The 5,040-nt window shown below is 38.1% G+C and overlaps 1 non-coding gene across 1 annotated transcript; it reads left to right on the top strand.

Moving 5' to 3' along the window:
* The first annotated feature begins 4,062 nt into the window (after nucleotides 1–4,062).
* LOC127077106 (small nucleolar RNA R71) lies at nucleotides 4,063–4,169 on the top strand. Its single transcript, XR_007787089.1, has one exon. It is a non-coding gene; the product is annotated as a small nucleolar RNA R71 (small nucleolar RNA).
* Nucleotides 4,170–5,040: the final 871 nt, after the last annotated feature.

Raw genomic sequence — 5,040 nt, 5'->3', positions numbered from 1 at the left:
CAAATTTAGGGAATATATTATTTTTGAATAACTTAATCACTACTCATGTGTCATTTGTAGGTGAGGCTATAGCTTCAATCCATTTAGACACGAAGTCAACAGCTACTAAGATATATTTATTTCCCATTGATGATGGAAATGGTCCCATGAAATCAATCCCCAAACATCGAAGATTTCTACTTCTTGGATATTTCTTAATGGAATTTCGTCACGCCTTGAGACGTTCCCAGTATGTTGGCACCGATCACATCTAACAATGTAAGCATGAACATCACGCCATAATGTTGGCCAGTAAAGGTCGGCTTGGAGAATTTTAGTGCATGTCTTAGATGTATCTGCATGTCCACCATAAGGTGTGGAGTGACAATGTTTTATGATGTTTTCTACTTCTTCTTCAGGGACACAATGACAAAAAATGTTGTATGTCCCTCTTTTGAAAAGGAGTGGTTCATCCCAATAAAAATATCTTACATCACTAAAGAATTTCTTCTTTTATTGGTAGTTAAGGTCGGGGGGTATGATATCAGCAGCTAGGTAATTAACAAAGTCAGTGTACCAAGGTATGTTGGTCACTGCTAGAGTTTTTTCAATGTTCCAATCCATTGAAAAGTCAGAGTCATCATCCTGAATGGTTTCGATTTTAGCCATAAGTCTATCATAGGCAAAATCCTCATTTATAGGCACTAGGTCTGGTTTTAAATATTCAAGCCTAGAAAGGTGGTCAGCAACTACATTTTCCGTGCCCTTCTTGTCTCGAATATCCAAGTCAAACTCTTGCAGTAAAAGGACCCATCGAAGTAACCTAGGTTTAGCGTCTTTCTTGCTTATCAGGTATCAGATAGTTGCATGATCTGTATAAACTATAATTTTAGCTCCGGCTAGATAAGATCTAAATTTATCAATAGCAAAAACAACAACGAGAAGTTCTTTCTCGGTTGTTGCATAGTTAAGTTGGGCAGCATCCAGGGTTCTACTGGCATAGTAAATTACATGTAATTTCTTGTCTTTTCTTTGCCCTAGAATAGCACCAACAACGTAATTGCTAGCATGGCACATGATGTCGAAAGGTTGGTTCCAATCTGGAGGTTGCATAATAGGTGCGGAAATTAGTGCTTGTTTCAAAAGGTTGAATGCTTCAATACATGTTTTATCGAAAATAAACTCAACATCTTTCATTAGAAGACTAGTCAGAGGTTTGGTTATTTTAGAGAAGTCTTTAATAAAACATCGGTAGAAACCAGCGTGTCAAAGAAAGCTTCGGACTTCCCTAATGGTCTTAGGTGGTTTGAGGTTTTCTATGACCTCTATTTTGGATTTATCAACCTCAATGCCTTTTTCAGAGACTATGTGCCCTAATACTATTCCTTCGGTAACCATAAAGTCATACTTTTCCCAATTTAGCACAAGGTTTTCTTCCACGCATCTTTCCAGAATTTTCTCAAGGTTAACTATACAGTTTTCAAAACTGAATCCGCATACCAAGAAATCATCCATAAAAACTTCCATAATCTCATCGAGGAAATCTGCGAAGATTGACATCATATATCGTTGGAAGGTGGTTGGGGCATTGCAAAGTCTGAAATGCATTCGTCTATAGGCAAATGTTGTGTAAGGGCATGTAAAGGTTGTTTTCTCTTTATCTTCGGGGTGAAGGGGAATTTGGAAAAATCCCAAGTATCCATCTAAATAGCAAAAGTAAGAGTTTCTAGCTAGACGCTCAAGCATTTTATCTATGAATGGGAGAGGGAAATTATATTTCCTAGTTACCTTATTTAGTTTTTTGTAATCGATGCACATACACCAACCGCTTTCTACACGCTTAGCTACATGCTTGCCTTTATCATTTTCCACAACTATGACACCTCCTTTTTTAGGTATCACATGTACAGGGTTCACCCACTTACTATCTGAAATTTGATAAATTATACTAGCCTCTAGTAGTTTTAGTACTTCTTTCTTTAACCACGTCACTTATTATAGGGTTTAGCCTTTGTTGATGTTCTCTAGAAGGTTAAGAATCTTCCTCTAGCAAGATCTGGTGCATGCACGCGAATGGGCTTATCCCTTTGAGATCAGATATGTTATATCCTAAATTTGAGGGATACTTTCGAGATATATCTAAAAGTTAGTTAGTTTCATCTCCATTCAAGGTGGCGCTCACTATAACGGGGTGATTTAGTTATTCATCTAAAAACTCATATCTTAGATTCTTGGGTAGCTCCTTAAGTTCTATAGATGGTTTTTTAGGACATGGCATATGGTTTGGGGTATGGTCTAATCATTCATAAAGGTTATTATCTATGTAAGGCTCCATTCCAAATTCGTTGTCTTCTCTTATGGAAGTCGAGGGAAATTTCATTGTCTCGGGAGGTCCTTCTTGATCTAGCTCCCTTATGCATTCATCAATGATATCGATGGCATAACATGAATCCTCTATGACTGGTGCATTAGGAATTTGGAAAGTATAAATTCTATCTTTTCATCACCTACTTCAGAAGTTAACTTTCCTCTTTTAACATCTATTATGGCTCCCGCTGTTGATAAGAAAGGTCTACCAAGGAGGATTGGGATTTCCTTGTCTTCTTCAATGTCCATTACCACGAAATCTGTTGGGATATAAAGTTGTCTGATTCTAATTGGAATGTCTTCTAATATTCCTACTGAATATTTTACAGATCTATTGGTTAATTGAAGAGACATCTTAGTCAGTTGCAATTCTCCTAGGTTTAGCCTTCTACAAACTGCTAAAGGAATCAAGCTTACGCTTGCTCCCAAGTCTAAGAATGCTTTGTCTATAACATGATTCCCTAAAATACAAGGTATGGAAAAGCTTTTGGAATCTTTCTCCTTCTTAGTAAGTTTATTCTCAGCAATGGAGTCGCACTCTAAAGGTTTGGGATCATCAAGCCTACGTTTGTTGGTCAAGATGCCCTTAAGGAATTTAGCATAAGATGGTATCTGGGTGATGGCTTCGGTGAACGAGATTTATACGTGGAGTTTCTCGATCACTTTTATAAACTTTTTATATTGGTTATCAATTTTTGTCTGTTTAAGTCTATACGGGTATGGAATTGGTGGTTTATAAGGAGAGGGTGGAACATAAACTTTATCTTTATCTTCTCCCTTATCTTTCACTTCCTGGTATTTTCGTACCTCTAGTTCTTCTACTTCATCTATAGACATAACGTTTTTCTTAGAAGTCTCTGGTTCACTCAAGGCTGGTTTTATAGGTTCTTCATAAGTGTTCCCACTTCGTAGGGTAACAACGTTAGCTTGCCCTCGGGGGTTGGGTTGAGGTTGTCCAGGAAATTGCCCCCCAGGTGTGGCCTGGGGGGCTTATTATTGTGCTATTTATGATATTTGGGTTTCAAGCATCTTATTGTAAGTGATTATCAATCAACCTTAGTTCCTAATTGTGTGATCAGTTCATTTATATGAATATCTTGGTTCAGGAACTCTTTGTTTTGCTGAATTTGGGCCAAAGTGAAGTTCCCCATGATTTTATCAAGGTTTGGATTTTGAGGAACGACCTGTGTAGGTTGGATTGGTCTTTGAGCTTGAAAACCTGGTGGTCCTTGAGGTGCAGAGTTTTGAACAGGGTTATTATTTTTATAAGAGAAGTTTGGGTGATTCCTCCATCCAGGATTGTAAGTGTTTGAAAATGGGTTTCCTTGGGCATAATTTACCTGGTCTGAGTTTGATTCAGTTAACAAGTTACATTATGGTGCAAGATGTCCTTTGGTTCCACAGATTTCACAATCTACAACTACTGCAGCTGTAGGATTTGTAGACATGTGTTCAACCTTCAGGGCTAAAGCGTCCATTTTAACTTTCATCATGTCCATACAATTTACCTCGTGTATTCCTCCTTTGGTATCCCTTTTCTCCAAGGATGCTCGTTATGAATCCCATTGGTAATGGTTTTGTGCCATATCTTCGATGAGAGTGCAAGCGTCGGGGTAAGGTTTGTTCATTAGAGCACCACTAGCGGCAGCGTCGATGGACATCTTTGTATTATAGTGAAGTCCATTGTAAAAGGTGTGAATAATCAGCCATTGTTCTAGGCCATGGTGTGGACAAGCTCTTAGTAGTTCTTTATATCTTTCCCAAGCTTCAAAAAGTGATTCACCCTGATTTTGAGTGAATCTGGTTATTTGGTTTCGAAGGACAGCGGTCTTACTCGGGGGAAAATATCTTGCTAGGAACACTCTCTTGAGGTCTTCCCAAGTAGTTATCGAGTTATCCGGAAGGGAATCTAACTAAGACCATGCTCTATCTTTGAGGGAAAACGGGAATAGTCTTAGATGGATTGCCTTAGGTGAAGCACTGTTGGTCTTGAACGTATCAACTAATTGGAAATACTTTTAAATGCTGATTTGGGTTCTCTGTAGCGAGACCTGCGTATTGATTTTGTTGAACTAGTTGTAATAAAGAGGGTTTTAATTCGAAATTGTTAGCAGGAATAGTCGGGCTTACTATACTAGAATTGGGTTCTTCGTTAGAAGGTTGGGAAAATTCCTTAAGTGGTCTTCGGTTTTGATCTTCGGCCATTGCTCTCCTAATCCTTTGGAGCAAACGACGTACGCAAGCGTATCGCTCTCGTTCAGCTATTGGATCCTCTAAACTTCTGGTACTGTGAGTTTTTCGCATTTACCGGCTAATAGGGCCTTAGTCTAGACGGTGTAACAACAAGGTACAAAAATTTGACGTAATTGGTCCCCGACAACGACGCCAAAAACTTGATGGTGTGTATTTGCTATGCGCAAGTATACGAAACACGTCAAGGTAATACAAAAGATTATCGTTCCCACATAGACCAAATTGTCAATCTACCGATTTCTATTGTTACGGTGTTTATCTAAGTAAAATCAAATAGGTAGGTTCAAGTATACAGAAAAGGAAATAATTAAGTAAATAAATTCAAATAAAATGCAGGCTCGGATGTAATTCACATTAGTTAGGAAATACTCCAATTGTTTCTAAATAGAACTACTTGTGGGGCAATATTTTCTACCTAGAGAAGAATCAATTTAACAGAAA

This window comes from Lathyrus oleraceus, chromosome 4, assembly GCF_024323335.1.
Source record: "Lathyrus oleraceus cultivar Zhongwan6 chromosome 4, CAAS_Psat_ZW6_1.0, whole genome shotgun sequence".
NCBI classification, from domain to species: Eukaryota; Viridiplantae; Streptophyta; class Magnoliopsida; order Fabales; family Fabaceae; genus Lathyrus; species Lathyrus oleraceus.
The sequence above is the reverse complement of the archived record's forward strand: the minus strand, read 5'-3'. Positions and strand labels throughout refer to the sequence as shown.